The following is an 18,037-nucleotide window of genomic DNA, read 5'->3' as shown; positions in this document are numbered from 1 at the left end:
AGTTGATTACAGTACAAATTGTCAAGAAGAGCATAATATCCTTTTACTTATAAAGCATTTTTAGACAAATGGTGTAATTGGTATTCTAAATGACACATATGAATAACTTTTTAAAAAATTACTAATAAATGTGTACAACTTCACTAAAGAATCGTCATTTAACCTTAATATAATTTTTATAATTCGAAAGAAATGTTCACTCTCACGTACATTATTATGTGTTTGTCCTACTTGATAACAATACAAAATATTAAGAGCATAAGATCTTCTTCTGATAAAGATTTTTTAGGCAAATGGTGTAAATTGTATTTTGTTATTAGCCAAAACAAATTAAATTAATGAGATAATTGGGATACCTCAACTCATATACACAATACAAATAAAATCTGCCATTATATATTAACTTATTCAATAAATTCATGATTATTTCATGTTATTTAAAAAAAGAAAAATTAGATTTTTAAATACAAGGTGATGAGAAGAATACATTATTATTGTTACTTAAGAAGTTCAAAACTTTTTTTTATTTATTATTATCGTCAAATAAATGACTTCAAGATCTTTTTAAATACAACTAACTTTTTTTGAAAAATAGAAATATGAGACTCTTATCTAAATACCAAACTAATGAAAAAAACTAGATACATTAAGAGTTAATAAAATATGTGTTAAGATTTATGATGGAGACCTCATGGAAATATGGGTTAATCACTCACTTCATGTTGCATTTCCATAGATACAAAGAAGCATGATATAATTTTTATAATTATTTCAAATCTTTTTATGTTAGGTTAGGGTGTTTATATTTTGTGAGTTATTTATTTATGAAGAAATGTTTTATATATTTCTTTTATTATTACAACTAAAATTGTGTGGTTGTTTTTTATGATATCATTTATAATAATGCATACATGTTTTTGATGTTTTTGTTAAACTACTGTTTGATATAATTGTTGGTTGATATTGATTTTTTCTTAAATATTTAAAATGTGTAATTTAACTGTTTAAAATTAAAATTGAATTTAATTATTTTATAACAATGAATACAAAAAATTGTTTAAAATTATAATTTAGATTTTAAAAATAATGAAAATTATAAAGATTAGTTAACTATTTAGTTGTGTTATTTAAAGTGGTAATGTTAAAGAAATATGAGAAAGCATAATGACTTAACAAATGTTTGGCTAATATTTAATTTTTGTTCTTTTATTATTATAATGTATTTATTTGTTAAATTGAGTTAACTTGGGATATTTTTAAAGACTATGACAAATTTGAGATCTGTCCATGAAAATGATGGATTTGGTAGATCTATTATGTGTTTGTCCTCCTTGATAATAATACAAATTGTTATCGACAATAATACAAATTGTTAAGAGTATATGATCATTCTTCTGGTGGAGATTTTTTTAGCCAAATGGTATAATTTGTATTTTTTTTATCAGAAAAAGCAAATTAAACTAATGAGATAATTGGGATATCTCAATCTATATACACAGCATAAATAAGAGAAAACAATAAATATTAATACTTTATGGTCTCCTCTCCCATATTAAGCCTGTTGTGTATAAACTTTACATTTCCATATATCACAAAAGTTAAAAAAACATTATGTACCCATAAATACAAGGAATTTTCAGACCCTACCACAGAAAAAAAAAAAAAACATGAAAAATCGGATTAAACATCCAAAATCTCTTTTGATCCAAATGAGCAACTTTTAAAAACCTATTGATAATGTTGAGGTCTAACAATGAAAATAGTGAATTGTGTAGATCTATCACATTTTATCCTAGTTAATTATAGTACAAATTGTTAAAAAGAGTCATAGTATCCTTATGAACAACTTTTAAAAAAATTACTGATATCCCATAATGAAATGTTAACTTTTAAAAGTTATTCATTTTTTTTGTAATTAAGAAGAATAAGAATTACATAATTTGAGTAAAAAATAAAAAACTATGATAATTTGAGTAAAAAATAAAAAACTATGTAAGACGTCATCTAAAAGGGTTGTTTGTTAATCTTACTATTAAATTCAAACTCATGAATCAATGCCTTAGTTTGTATTACCATCTTATTATGGGATGATGCTGATGGGATTATGTTTCAATACCATGTTTTTATTACCATTTATGTTATCCTTTATGGTAGAATATTAAAGTATTTTAACATTCATTAAATACTATACAAAATCATTTATATATATATATATATATATATATATATATATTAATTAACAGTTGCGAATTTTTAATAAATATTTTGAGATATCAAAAACTAAATATATAAACTTAAAAATATATAAAATATATTAAAAGAGTAAAAAATATTTTAAATTATATATTAATTTATATAAAAAAATGGTGGGCTATTTGCCTTCTTTATAATCCGGCATTATATATTAACTTATTCAATTAATTCATGATTATTTCATGTTATTTAAAAAAGGAAAAATTAGATTTTTATAGACAAGGTGACGAGGAAGAATATTTTAGTATTGTCATCATTTAGGAACTTCAAAACTTTTTTTTATTTGTTATTGTCTTCAAATAAATAGACTTCAAGACTTTTTTAAATACAACAAATTTTTTTTTTTGAAAAATATAAATATGAGACTCTTATCTAATTATCAAACTAATGAAGAAAACTAGATACATTAAGAGTTAATAAAATATGAGTTAAGATATATAATGAAGACCTGATAGAAATATGGGTTATAATCACTCACTTCATGTTGCATTTCCATAGATACAAAGAAGCATGATATAATTTTTTTGATTATTTCAAATCTTTTTCCGTTAGGTTAGGGTTTTAATGTAAAAATTTATTTAAATTTGAATTTGAATCATTTATATTTGTATAGCGCGTAAATGTACATGTTATTTTCTACTTTTTTTTTTTACACCAAAAATAGTTTTGGAATGATTTTTCACTTTAAATAAGTCTTTATATTTTGTGGATCATTTGTTAAGAAATGCTTTATATCTTTCTTTTATTATTACAACCAAAATTGTCTGGTTGATTTTTATGATATCGATTATAATAATGCATAAATGTTTTTGTTAAACTACTGTTTGAAATAATTGTTAGTTGATATTGAAATTTTTTTTTTTAAATATTTAAAATGTGTAATTTAACTGTTTAAATTTAAAATATTGAAGTTAATTATTTTATAGCAATGAATACAAAAAGTTGTTTAAAATTATAATTTAGATTTTAAAAATAATGAAAATTATAAAGATTAATTCACTATTTTAGTTTATAGGAGTATGTTACTTAAAGTGGTAATGTTAAAGAAATAAAAGAAAGCATAATGACTTAACAAATGTTTGAGAAATATTTCATTTTTGTTCTTTTACTATTACAATGTATTTATTTTTTGAATTGAGTTAATGATATTGGTATTTTTTTTTTAAGGATTATGACAAATTTGAAATCTGACAATAGAAATGGTGGCTTGGGGAGATTTATTATGTGTTTGCCCCACTTGATAATAATACAAATTGTTAGGAGCATAGGATCCTTTTTCTGGTAAGAATTTTTTTTAGCCAAATAATGTAATTTGTTTTTTTTTTAATGAACAAAAAAAAATCAAATTAATCAAATAATCATGATACCTAAACCCATATACACAACATAAATAAAAGAAAATAATAAATATTATTATTTTATGGTCTTCTCTCCCAGACTAAGCCTATTGCGCATAAACCTAACATCCCCATATATCACAAAAGTGAAAAACATTATCTGCACATAAATACAAAGCAATTACATACACTAGACCCTACCACAAAAAAAAAAAACTTGAAAAAATGAATTGAACATATAAGATCTCAAGTCACTTTTGATATAAGTGACCAACTTTTGAAATCTACTGATAATTCTGAGGTCTAAAATTGAAAAGAGTGAACTGGGTAGATCTATCACATTCTATCCCAGTTGATAATAGTACAAATTGTTAAGAGCATAGGATCCTTCTTCTCGTAAGAATTTTCTTAGCCAAATAGTGTAATTTGAATTTTTTTTATGAACAAAAACAAATCAAATTAATCATATAACTCTGATACCTAAACCCATATACACAACATAAATAAAAGAAAATAATAAATATAATTATTTTATGGTCCCCTCTCCCAGACTAAGCCTGTTGCGCATAAACCTTACGTTCCCATATATCACAAAAGTGAAAAACATTATTTGCACATAAATACAAAGCAATTACAGACCTTAGACCTTGCCACATAAAAAACATGAAAAAACGGATTGAACATCTAAGATCTCAAGTCACTTTTGATCTAAGTGAGCAATTTTTTAAAATCTAATGATAATTTTGAGGTCTAACAATGAAAAGAGTGATCTGGGTAAATCTATCACATTTTATCCCAATTGATTACAATACAAATTGTCAAGAAAAACATAGTAGCCTTCTGCTTATAAGAGCATAGAATCCTTCTTCTAGTAAGAACTTTCTTATCCAAATGGTGTAATTTGAATTTTGTCATGATATGAACAAAAACAAATCAACTTAATTAGATAACTGTGATACCTAAACCCATATACACAACATAAATAAAAAAAATTATAAATATTACTATTTTATAGTCCCCTCTTCTGGACTAAGCCTGTTGCGCATAAACCATATATCACAAAAATGAAAAACATTATCTGCACATAAATACAAAGCAATTACAGACCTTAGACTCTGCCACAGAAAAAACATGAAAAAACGAATTGAACATCTAAGATCTTAATCACTTTTGATATATGTGAGCAAGTTTTCAAAATCTATTGATAATTTTGAGGTCTAATAATGAGAAGAGTGAACTAGGTAGATCTATCAAATTTTATCCCAGTTGATAATAATACAAATTGTTAAAAGCATAGGATCCTTCTTCTAGTAAGAATTTTCTTAGCCAAATGGTGTAATTTGAATTTTGTTATAAACAAAAACAAATCAAATTATTCAGATAACTATGATACCTAAATCCATGTACACAACATAAAAAAATGAAAATAATAAATATTATTATTTTATGGTCCCCTCTCCCAGACTAAGCCTGTTGCGCATAAACATTACATCCTTATAAATCACAAAAGTGAAAAACATTATCTGCACATAAATACAAAGCAATTACAGACCCTAGACCCTACCACAGAAAAAACATGAAAAAAGAAATTGAACATCTAAGATCTGAAGTCACTCTTGATATAAGTGACCAACTTTTTAAAATCTACTGATAATTGTGAGGTCTAACAATGAAAAGAGTGAACTGGGTAGATCTATCACATTTTATTCTAGTTAATAATAATATATATAGTTAAGAGCATAAGATCCTTCTTCTGGTACGAATTTTCTTAGCCAAATAGTGTAATTTGAATTTCTTTTATGAACAAAAAAAGATCAAATTACTCAGATAACTATGATACCTAAACCCATATACACAACATAAATAAAAGAAAATAATAAATATTATTATTTTATGGTCCCCTTTCTCAGACTAAGCCTGTTGCGCATAAACCTTACATTCCCATATATCACAAAATTGAAAAACATTATTTGCACATAAATACAAAGCAATTACATACCTTAGATCCTGCCACAGAAAAAACATGAAAAAATGGATTGAACATCTAAGATTTCAAGTCACTTTTGATCTAAGTGAGAGATTTTTTAAAATCTACTAATAATTTTGAGGTCTACGAATGAAAAGAGTGAATTGGGTAGATCTATCACATTTTATCCCAATTGATTACAGTACAAATTGTCAAGAAAAACATAGTATCTTTTTGCTTATAAGAGCATAAGATCCTTCTTCTGGTAAGAATTTTCTTAGCCAAATGGTGTAAGTTGCACTTTTTTATGATTATGAACAAAATCAAATCAAATTAATGAGATAACTGTGATACCTAAACACATATACTCAACATAAATAAAAGAAAATTATAAATATTAGGTATAAATATACATTTGGTACCCAAACTTTTTCGGAAAGTTCAATGTGGTACCCGAACTTTAGGAATGTTCAATTTGGTACCCCAATTTTCTAAAGAGGTTCAATTTGGTCCTCTCCGTTAAGTTAGAGTTAACACCGTGTCCGTACAGGACTCGTGTCAAGCCATGAAATTTTTATTTTTTTTTAATTTTTTTTCAAAAAATTATTTTTTTTTTCAAAAAATTATTTTTTTTTTCAAAAAATTTAAAAAACTGTCACGTGTCAGTTTATCATTGTGCCACGTGGCAGCTTACAAGCATGACACGTGACAGTGTAATAGTTATTTTCAATTTAGTACCCTAATTTAAATTTTTGGTTCAATTTAGTACCCCAATTTTTTAAAATCATTCAATTTCGTCCTTTCTTATTTGAGACCAAATTGAACATTTCTAAAGTTCCTAAAAGTGAAACACATTATCTGCACATAAATACAAAGCAATTATAGACCTTAGACCCTGCCACAGAAAAAACATGAAAAAACGAATTGAACATCTAAGATCTCAAATCACGTTTTATATAAGTGAGCAACTTTTTAAAATCTACTGATAATTTTGAGGTCTAATAATTAAAAGAGTGAACTTGGTAGATCTATCATATTTTATCCCGGTTGATAATAATACAAATTGTTAAGAGCATAGGATCCTTCTTCTAGTAAGAATTTTCTTAACCAAATGATGTAATTTGCATTTTTTTTTTACGAACAAAAACAAATCAAATTAATCAGATAACTGTGATACCTAAACCCATATACACAACATAAATAAAAGAAAATAATAAATATTATTATTTTATGGTCCCCTCTCCCAGACTAAGCCTGTTGTGCATAAATCTTACATTCCCATATATCACAAAAGTGAAAAACATTATATGCACATAAATACAAAGCAATTACAGACTTTAGATCCTGCCACAAAAAAAAACATGAAAAAATGAATTGAACATCTAAGATCTCAAATCATTTTTGATCTAAGTGAGCAAGTTTTTAAAATCTACTGATAATTTTGAAGTCTAACAATGAAAAGAGTGAACTGGGTAGATCTATCACATTTTATCCCAGTTAATTATAGTACAAATTATAAAGAAGAGCATGGTATCCTTCTGCTTATAAGAGTATTTTTAGAGAAATTGTGTAATTGGTATTCTTAATAATGGAGATGAGCAACTTTTAAAAAAATTAATGATATGCCAAAGAGGTACAACTTGACCAAAGAGTCGTTGTTTAACCTTAATACAATTTTTATAAACCGGAAGAAGTCTCCATTGTCACGTACAATTTCTTTATTGCTTTTACTATTTTAAAATCTATGTTGTGTTTACTTTTAAAGAGTTATCCATTTTCTAATTAAGAATAAGAATTACATCATTTAAGTAAAAAAAAAATTATGTTATACCTCATTTAAAAGTGTTACTTGTTAATTTTATTATTAAATTCGAACTCATGACTCAATGCCTTAGTTCTTATTACCATCTTATTATGAAATAATGTTGATGGGATCATGATTCAATACCATGATTTATTACCATTTTTTAAATCCTTAATGCTAGGATATTAAAGTATTTTAACTTTCATTAAATACTACACAAATTCATTTTTATATATATTAGCACTTGCAAATTTTTAATAAATATTTTGAGGATATAAAAACTAAACATATAAACTTTTTTTAGAATGTGTCGAATATACAAAATATATTTAAAGTATAAAAAAATATATTAAATTATATATTAATTTATATAAAAAAAATTGAGAGGGCTCTCTCCTACTTTATAATCCGTCATAATATATTAACTTATTCAGTAAATTCATGATTTCGTGTTATTTGAAAAAAGAAAAGTTAGATTTTTAAATACAAGATAACGAGGAAGAATATTTTATTATTATCATCAATTAGGATTTTCAAACCTTTCTTTTTATTTATTATTGTCGTCAAATAAATAGACTTCAAAACTCTTTTAAATACAATATTTTTTTTTTGAAAAATATAAATATGAAACTCTTATCTAAATACCAAATGAAGAAAATTAGATACATTTAAGAGTTAATAAAATATGTGTTAAGATATATGGTGACGACCTCATGGAAATATGGGTTAATCACTCACTTCATGTTGCATTTCCATAGATACAAAGAAGCATGATATAATATTTATGATTATTTCAAATCTTTTTACCTTAGGTTAGGGTTTTAATGTAAAAATTTATTTAAATTTGAATAATTTATCTTTTTATAGCATGTACATGTTACTTTCTATTTTTTTAGGCCAAAAATAGTTTTGGAATGATTTTTCATTTTAAATAAGTCTCTATATTTTGTGGGTTATTTGTTTATGAAGAAATGTTTTATATTTTTCTTTTATTATTACAACTAAAATTGTGTTGTTGCTTTTTATGATATCATTTATAATAATGCATACATGTTTTTGTTAAACTAATGTTTGCTATAATTGTTGATTGATATTGAAATTTTTATTTTTAAATATTTAAAATGTGTAATTTAACTGTTTAAATTTAAAATATTGAAGTTAATTTTGTTTATAACAATGAATGCAAAAAGTTGTTTAAAATTATAATTTAGATTTTAAAACTACTGAAAATTATAAAGATTAATTAACTATTTTAGTTCATAGTAGTATGTTATTTAAAGTGGTAATGTTAAAGAAATAAGAGAAAGCTAATATTTCATTTTTGTTCTTTTATTATTATAATGTATTTATTTGTTGAATTGAGTTAATGATATTGATATCTTTTTTAAGGATTATGACAAATTTGAGATCTGACGATAGAAATGGTGGATTGGATAGATCTATTATGTGTTTGCCCCACTTGATAACAATACAAATTGTTAAGAGCATAGGATCCTTCTTCTGGTAAGATTTTTTTTAGCCAAATGGTGTAATTTGTATTTTCTTTTTATGAGTAAAAACAAATTAAATTAATAAGATAAGTGTGATACATCAATCCATATAAATAACATAAATAAAATAATAATAAATATTGTTACTTTATGGTTCCCTCTCTCAAAATAAGCCTGCTCTGCATAAACCTTTCAGTCTCATAAATCACAAAAGTGAAAAACATTGATGTGTCCACAAATACTAAACAATTTCAGATCCTGCCACACAAAAAAAACATGAAAAAATGGATTGAACATCTAAAATCTCAAGTCACTTTTAATCGAAATAAGGAACTTTCAAAAACCTACTGATAATTTTGAGGTCTAACAATGAAAAGAGTGAACTAGCTAGATCTATTATTTTATCCTAGTTGATTACAGTACAAATTGTCAAGAAGAGCGTAGTATCCTTTTACTTATAAAGCATTTTTAGACAAATGGTGTAATTGGTATTCTAAATAACGTATATGAATAACTTTTTAAAAAATTACTAATAAATGGGTACAACTTCACTAAAGAATCGTCGTTTAACCTTAATATAATTTCTATAATTCGAAAGAAGTATTCATTCTCACGTACATTATTATGTGTTTGTCCTACTTGATAACAATACAAATTGTTAAGAGCATAGGATCTTCTTCTGATAAAGATTTTTTAGCCAAATAGTGTAAATTGTATTTTGTTATTAGCAAAAACAAATTAAATTAATGAGATAATTGGGATATCTCAACTCATATACACAACACAAATAAATAATAATAATAAATATTAGTACTTTATGGTCTTCTCTCCCATGTTAAGCCTGCTGTGCATAAACCTTACATTCTCATATATCACAAAAGTGAAAAATATTTTGTGCCCATAAATACAAAGCAATTTCAGACCCTACCACAGAAAAAAAAAAAACATGAAAAAACGGATTGAACATCCAAAATCTCAAGTCATTTTTAATCCAAATGAGCAACTTTTTAAAACTTACTGATAATGTTGAGATCTAACAATGAAAAAAGTGAGCTGGATAGATCTATCACATTTTATCCCAATTAATTACGGTACAAATTGTCAAAAAAAAATATAGTATCCTTCTACTTATAAGAGCATTTTTAAACAAATGTTGTAAATGGTATTGTTAATAACAGAGATGAACAACTTTTAAAAAAATTACTGATACGCCAAACAAGTATAACTACACCAAGAAGTCATTGTTTAACCTTAATACAATTTCTATAAACCGGAAGAAGTCTTTATTCTCACATACAATTTCTTTATTGTTTTTACTGTTTTCAAGTCTATGTTGTGTTAACTTTTAAAAGTTATCCATCTTTTTCGTAATTAAGAATGTAAACTACATCATTTGAATTAAAAAAAAAATATGTAAGACATCATGTAAAAATGTTGCTTGTTAATTTTACTATTAAATTCGAACTCATGCACTACTAAAAAATGTTTTATTAGTAACTAATTTTAGTGATCAAATATTGTGAGTCATTATAATGATTAATTTAGACACCAATTCACAAAGTAAAAAATTATTGGTTACTAAAATAGTCACTATTATGAATAAAAAATTATAATTAGTCACTAAATTGATCTTTAAAATTAACTACTATGATTTTGGCTACCAAAGGAGATTGGTCACTACAAATTAGCTACCTAGATTTTGTCTATCAAAATGACTTAGTTTTTAAATTGGTCTCTAATTAATTAATGACCAATTATAATTTTTTATTTATAATAGTGATTATTTTAATAACCAATAATTTTATATTTTTTAAATTAAAATCTAAATTGACAATTATATATAATGACTAATAATTTTTTGTTACTAAAATTAGTTACTAATAAAGTATTTTCTTACGATGATGATGACTTATTATCATTTTATTATGATGGGATACTCTTGATGAGATCATGATTCAATACCATGTTTTTATTATCATTTATGTTATTATTTATTGTAGGATATTAAATATTTTAACATTCGTTAAATACTACACAAATTCATTTATATATATATATATATATATATATATATATATTAGCGGTTACGAATTTTTAATAAATAATTTGAGAGTGCCAAAAACTAAATATATAAACTTTTTTAGGATGTGGAATATATATAAAATATATTAACAGTATAAAAAATATTTTAAATTATATTAAATTATACATAAAAAAATTGGACGGCTCTGCCTTCTTTATAATCCGCCATTATATATTAATTTATTCAATAAATTCATGATTATTTTATGTTATTTAAAAAAAAAAGAAAAATTAGATTTTTAAATACAAGGTGACAAGAAAGAATATTTTATTATTGTCATCATCAATGGCAGATTTTAACCACAAATTTTGAAATGGTCAAATTAATATAATTTTTTCATCATTAGATTCTTGGATGATTAGTATAATGTTTCAAAAACTGGTTTCAATTGAATAATTTAATCTTTAGTATAATGTTGTGAAAAAATATAATTTATCTCGTTTCCATTTTCACGAATAACTTCACTCTTATCACTTTTGAATAATGAATTTATTCTTTTATTCTTCATCAATATACCTATTTTTTTAAATAATGTTTAAAATAATTTATCGTAACTTAATAAAAAATTGAAAGGCGTAAGTATTAAGGAAAAATATATTATAGTTAAGTCACAATTAAAAATCGGTTATAAAAAAACACATAATGCATTATTGTTTCTTCTATATTCAGAAAAAAATAATATACTAAAGGCTCATGAGATAAAAATAATAATATTAATTATTAAATTAATGTTTCATTATCAATTAAGATAAAAGATAATTACTTTTTTTTTCAAAAAAGAAATATGACAAATGAGAAATGAGAAAAAAAATAATGACTTTATATGTAACTCCCTTTTTTCTTCAAAAAACAAAAAACATATGAGTGAGAGATGAGTACAATTTGTGTAAAACTAACAAGACAAGAAAAGACATAAAAAATATTTTAATAGATATTTGGTTTAATTACTCTTTTAGTTATTGTTTTAGTTCAAAAATGTTAAGTTGACCCTTTATTTTACTTTTTTTTAATTTCAATTTGGTTCTGAAGTTTGCCAAACTGATGTAATTTGGTCATTTTTACTCAATTTCTTCAAACAGATCAATTCCATGCTTTTTCATTAAAATTGAAGCTGTAAATAAAAATGGTTTATTTTGTTGGTGTAATTAACATAATCCCACCCACTATCAATCTTGATGAAAATTATTGATCTGCTTCAATCAATTTAACCAAAATGACCGTATTGTATCAATTTTTTAAAAGTGAGGACCAAATTAAGACTAGAAATTACTTAAGGACCAACTTGACTTTTTTGGATAAAAATATTGATCAAAAGATTAATTAAACCTAAGTATTTTTATTCTTTATATGTTTAATTTTATGTTCTATTATTTATTACCTTAATTGTTGTGTTTTATAAAAGAAATAGAAAGACAAACAATTTAATTTCAATCCATTTATAAACCGTGCCATATTTTTATCGAAAAACATGTTTGTCTCATCTTTTATTTTTGTTCTTTTAATATTATAATATATTTATTTGTTGAAATGAATTAATGATATTGGTAATTTTTTTCAATGATTATGACAAATTTGAGGTCTGATAATAGAAAGACTGGACTCAATAGATCTATCACGTGTTTGTCCTAATTGATTTACAGTAAAAATTATCAATAAGAGCATAGTATCATTCTTTTTGTAAGAATTTTTTTAGAATAATGGTGTAATTTGTATTTTTATTTATATCAATGTGCAACTTTTAAAAATATTACTGATACTTTTGAGATATGACAATGAAAAGAGTGAACTCGGTAGATCTATTAAATGTTTGTCCTAATTGATTATAGTAGAAATTATCAAAAGGAGCATAATATCCTTCTTTTAGTAAGAAATTTTTCAGCCATGTCCCTCCAAATTATTTTCTATTTATATAATTTAATATATAATTTTAAATATATTTTATATATTTAATATGTGTTTATATTATATATATATGAAAACTCATCCTTTTTCTTTTGTTGTCCGCATTTATTTTTTAATTTTACTTTTAAAATATTTTTTTAAATGAAAATAATCATTTTATTAATATTATTTTTTAAGCGGTCATCTGTTTAATTTAATCATTTTTCGATTTGAATGTTTTTTAAATTTAATCATTATAAATAAAAATTAATTATAGTTATTATACAAATTATTTATATTTAATTTTATAATAATAATAATAATTTTATTATTTTTTATTATCACAAAAAAAATAAGTACAATGTTTTTACTAGTTTACATAAAATTTTTTGGATTAATCTTTTGCTTTATTTTCGTTCAAAAATATCATGGTTCTCCAGTTTTTTTTAGTCTCAATATGATTCTGATTTTCTGAAAAAATAATGCAATTTAGTCCTTTTTCGTTAAATTTTTTGGATTTGATTAAGGTTTTTTCATCAAAATTGAAGTTACGAATAATGATGTTTTGCTTTGTTGGTGTAATTCACATAATCGTAATGTAAATTTTGATGACTTAAAAAGACTAGAGAATCAACTTGACATTTTTGGATGAAAAAATATACCAAAAGAGTAATTTAACCAAAATTTGACATCCGAAAATATTGGTGGAAGACTCGCCACTATTTGTAAGTTGTATATAGGGGTGACAAAATGGATTGGGCCAGCCCGTTAGTCCGTGTTAAAAGGAACGGGTTAGGTTGAAGATTTCAACCCGTCAATCCATTCTAGCTCGTCTTATCCAACCCATCAACTTAATAGGTCAAAATACATGCCAGCCCGTCCTGGCCCATTTTAATCTTTGTTTTCTTTTTCCTTTCCCCACACATCTTTCTAGATGACTCATTTATTTTTCTTTTAGTCAAACTTTTCTATTTTACAACGTTTTAAATATATTGTTGTTTTATTGGACTTCTAACTATGTCTAAAAATTCAAGGTCATGAAACTTCTTTAGTCTAACATAACCTAAATGGAGAAGGGTCTTCGAGATTAACAGAGAGAATAACTTTCACATTTTTTGGAAGTGAAAAAAAAGAGAAAAAACTAGTTGACATACTCACTTAACTATAAAATTAAAGTTATTTTCAAAATAAGGTTATGATCGTTGCTTTATTTATGGTGGGAACAAACTGAATTTTTTTGCAACATATTCAAAGAATATATTATTCATCTCGACCATTAGGATTGTGAATCGAAAGTTTATGATTAGAGAAATCATTTTTTATTGTTGCGTTATTTTAGATTTTTCTTTCTTTTTTTTAAAACTTTGATATATATATATATATATATATATATATATATATATATATATAAACTTTTGTAGTTGATTCCTTCAAAATTATTTTGTATTTTATAATAAAAGATATTATTTTGTTAGTGGTTGATAGATATTGAATAGAAAAAATGAAATGTTTGCATGTCGCCATATTTGTTGGTCCTCCTCAAAGATTCTTATAAATTTGGGAAAATTACTTTCGCTGTATTGATATTATAGATAGAGTTTCTTTATCCAACAAAAATAACAAGGGAGAGACCATTGGATGGTGGGATACTCATCATGATAAATGTCTCCATCCATGTCATTGTAGGCAAAAGTTGCAATAGTAAAGAAGGAGCAAACATGTTATGCTGTTAGAAATGTATCACGACTCTCATAATGGTTAAAAAGTGTTGGAAATAGGTAATTTAAAAATAAATAAATAAGTAATTTTACTATTATTCATATTTTGATGGATTATTGATTTTATGAGTAAATATTATTTATGGGTAAATAAGTTTTAACTTTATTGCATTTATTTTGTTTTAAATTGGATTTATTACAAATTATTTTTATTTAATGAGATTGAATATTATTTACTTATAAATACTAATGTATTTTCATAAGGATTGGACACAAAACAACACATTAACTCATACAAAGTGTTTTAGTATCCTAGTTTATATTGTGTTATAAGAAATTGATGTTCATAAGGTTTAGAGATTTTTTACTACATTGGATCGATCTGAAGATAGTTATGTCTTGGGAGAGAAACACGTCCAAGTTTGTTTTGTCCTGTGTTTACACTTTCAATGTTCTGCGTGTCACAACTCAAACTATTTATATTCCTTTCTTTAATTATAATTGTATCATAATTTTGCTATTATTGGTTTGACGGATGAATCTTCTATAATATATATGATTTTCTAATTCTTATATAGAAAAAATTATTTTTATTTTATTTTACTCATCATTATTCCTCTTATCGCAAAAGTTAGAGATGTTGTTATATAATATATGTGTCATGGACATGACTAAGTCATTCTCAAGTATACTTGAAAAATTTATGGATAAATATTTTTTTCCTGCTTGTAACAACAAATAAAATTTCGACTTATACTTTTTTGTGATATATAGAGTTACTAATTAGTTTGTTATGATGTTTGATGTCATGGACATATTTTAAGTGCTTTGTCTACAAATATTTATACAATATCTTATCATATTAAAATTGTTACCATTAATTAAGTAATGTGAACCACTTAAATTGAAATATGAGTGTTGAAAATTTTTATGTAAATAATCTTGTGAAAAAAATAGTTGAATTAAAAATGATTAATAATACACGTTTTCTTTTTTCAGATTCATGAATTTAAAAATTTTGTTTATTATATGAAATTAAAATTAATTGTTTTACTTGACACATGCTTATGAGTTTTATGATTTGAAATTATCTCCTTTATGATTTGATTGTGCTCAAAGTTTAAAACATAAGCATGAAAAAGTGTCTTTTGATGGTTTGATTATGTGTCTTGTTTTGCAAAAAAGTATCGTTTTTATTTGTCTACATGCTAATACAAATTTTTTTATACAAAAAATAAAGAAAAAATATTTTTTTATTACTTAGTGTTTTTTAGTACAATAAGGTTGCTATCTTTACATGTGGTGTTTTTGTTGTTAAAAGACATATTTGTAATGGTTTTGTTTAAGTTAAGGCTTACGTCTTTATATTTAAATAAAATATCTAGTGTTTCTTTTTTTATTATTAAAGATGTTGAAAGTTGTGATATGTGACATGTTGGACTATGTCACATAAATTAAAATTCTATTAGAACAATCATGTCTCTTATAATTTTATTGCTAAATCTTCCATTGATTTAAGGCAAAATTGAGAAATTAAAATATCCAGAATGCATAACTATATAAATATATTTTTGAGAAATTGACATGTGAGTGTTGTCTTAGATTATGCAAATATGGTTTTAATATTTGAGTCTACTGACTTATTTTATGTCTCAGCAGCGAAGGGCAATTCTCCAAAATAAAATTATAATTACTCCAAATTAATTAAAAATCCAAAACAATAACTACATGAAAAGATTTTTCAGAGGGTCTTCTTTCTCTCGAAAACTAGGTAAGTCCAAGACTCTTTTCACTTTGTAATAGATGATTATTTCACAACAACCATTTTTTCAACAAATGGGTACATAGTAGTATCAACAAGTGTCGTATCCACAGGATATAACAAGTATTTTGGTAGTTTAATTTTTGAGGTTTTTTGATTGATAGAGGGTGCAAGTAAATAAAAAGAGTAGTAATTAGATAAATTGAATGGAGTAGTGACTATGAATTGATTTCATCTCATCTTCTTTTTCTACTACACCACTACCATCTTGTTTACTTACTATGCAAATCATTCAATATCTTGGGAGTACTCTTTCTATGTAGATCTGGATTCATCCTTGCTACACTAGAACCTAAGGACTCCAAACCTCAATGTGATTCCTCTTCCTCAACTCCTGGTAGAATGAGTCCTTGCTTTAATGTGCAAGACTCTCTCCTCCAACATCCACTTTGGTATGCCATAGGACATCCGGTACATGTATGATGATTTGATTGGAACATAGTTTGAGACTGGTTTTCCAACTCAAAATTCAAACCAGTTAAATAGATGAGTGATCAAGTCATCATTAAGCATAAATCAAACCACAAACAATTGAATGAAAGCATAGATAAATACCCAAAAAGTAGAAGTGAATAGAATCATAATTGATTGCATCAAACTTTGACATGAGGGAGTTCAACTACTCATAGAATATTACAATGCAATTCCAGCAACATCTACACATAAGATCCACACTAAGGGCACCTCTCTCGTGCCTCACAGACCCTATTCTACCTTACTGCTACATTGTGGAGCCTCAATGCTTGAAATGAGGACCCAAACTCTTTATTTATAGGAATTTTTGGGTGGTGCTCAGCCTAACTTTTGGTGCTCAGCCACACAGATTACTTCACAAGTGGCTTTCCTTCTCAGTTCAGCCCCTTATCCTGGTGCTTAGCATGTGACCTTTCCTTCTTGGAAGCGTTTTCTTGGCCGCTCAGCCTCATGGATTTGGTCTCCAGTTTCCTTGCAAAGAGGTTTTTCTCATGAGGCTCAGCTCCATTTCTTGTGTTCATCCAAAAAATTCAAGTATGTTGTCTTATCTTTTCTACTTCCATGGCTCAGCTCTAGTATTATAGATCAGCTGCATACTTGATATTTTCTTTTATTTTTATCGCAAAACAACAAAATATCATTATAATTCATAAAATTATATTTCTCAATATCTCATTATGTATCTTAAGCTAAGGAGTTTATTTTGTACACAATTGATACATGATAAATGACAATTTCAAACAAATGGAAAATTTATTTATTATTGACAGTTATTGACTTCTTCGATATGCTTCTCTACTTGTCAAGGTTGTGTATTTGTGTTTTTTATTTTTGTTCATTTTCTCTTAATTTCAAATCCCCCATTTGATTTACTTAATCCCCTTTCAATACAATTCACGCTCATAGAAAACAACTATAATTAATTAATTTATTTTCAAATTTTTGGTCATATTCAATCATGTTGCTCACGTAGTTTTCCAACTTTTTTGGTGGGAACATATTTTCAATTATTAAGTTAGCTGATATTGTTTGGTTTCATATCATGCAAAATAAAGCAATAAGTACACTAGCTAATCACATCAAGTAAAAGTTTCGGAGTTTTGCGCGCATGATATAATCTTCTCCGGATCCGAATAATTGATTTCTTCTTTTATGACATTACCAATATTTTTATTATAAAATGTTAGGAGTGATTTTTAGTTTTTAAAT

The sequence above is a fragment of the Vigna unguiculata genome, chromosome 1, assembly GCF_004118075.2.
Source record: "Vigna unguiculata cultivar IT97K-499-35 chromosome 1, ASM411807v1, whole genome shotgun sequence".
Lineage (NCBI taxonomy): Eukaryota > Viridiplantae > Streptophyta > Magnoliopsida > Fabales > Fabaceae > Vigna > Vigna unguiculata.
This window is presented reverse-complemented; position numbering follows the sequence as displayed.